The 1,059-nt window shown below is 31.5% G+C and overlaps 1 protein-coding gene across 1 annotated transcript in view; it reads right to left on the bottom strand.

The window, feature by feature from the left end:
* Positions 1-1,059, bottom strand: part of NRXN1 (neurexin 1) — a 1,407,118-nt gene that overhangs the window by 493,253 nt on the left and 912,806 nt on the right.

The raw sequence follows: 1,059 nt of genomic DNA, 5'->3' as shown, positions 1-1,059 counted from the left end.
AATAACTCTAATTTCTATCATCCATAAAGAGATTTTACAACCAGTAAGAAAACAATCTACAATCCAATTTAAAAGTGGGCAAAAGATTTGCATGGGAAGTTCATCAATTTAAGAAATTGAAGAAACATCTCAAAAAATATATAAACACATTAAAAATAAGTGCCTCTAAGCATACAAAAACACATTCAACCATCTATTAAGGAAAGACCAGTGAAAACAACTTTGAGGTTCCATTGGCAAATATCAAAAAGGTTGACAGAGAACATGTTGGGAAATACTCTTAACAATGTTTAAAGGAGGGAAAGTTTGGATATAAACACATTGGAGGAAAATTTGGCAATCTATTAAAATGTAAACTATACAACATTTCCCCCCAGTAATTTTATTTCTAGGACTTTATCATACAAACAAACCTGAAATGTATTTATGTAAGTAGCGAGTTTGATTAGGTCACCCCTGTCTTAGAGATTATCCTCAAGTGAGTTCTTTTAAACAATTCCCATTTTCCTTTTTTCTTAACTTCCTTTATTTATTTACTTCTTAACCCAAAAATCATGCAAAATTTTCCAGCACTATACATATCCCCCAAAATGTATGTAGATGAAAGACCTGAACTGTTTGTGTTTTGGGGAGGAGAGTGCTATTGGGAAATCAGGCATATTTAAATTTTTAACATGTAAATCTCATTTTTACAGTACTTTATTAAATTTAAATTTGGTAAAAATTAGATTTTTATGAACTCATAATGTTTGATATAATTAGAATTGAAGACCTGGAATAGGAAAAACTTGATAAATTTTAAGAAAAATATAGGCAAGGATATCCTTAATGGTTATATATAGAACCCAAAGTCCATGTTAACGTAACTCAGTATTAACATTTAAGAGAGATCATTGAAGAGTATGAAAAAGACATAAAGGGAGGAAAAGGAAACTAAAATCTATAAAATATAGTAATCGTAGCTCTCTGGGAGGCCGAGGCGGGCGGATTGTTTGAGCTCAGGAGTTCGAAACCAGCCTGAGCAAGAGCAAGATCCCGTCTCTACTAAAAATAGAAAGA

Source organism: Propithecus coquereli, unplaced genomic scaffold (genome assembly GCF_000956105.1).
Source record: "Propithecus coquereli isolate 6110/MARCELLA unplaced genomic scaffold, Pcoq_1.0 Scaffold136, whole genome shotgun sequence".
Taxonomy (NCBI): domain Eukaryota; kingdom Metazoa; phylum Chordata; class Mammalia; order Primates; family Indriidae; genus Propithecus; species Propithecus coquereli.
This window is presented reverse-complemented; position numbering and strand designations above follow the sequence as displayed.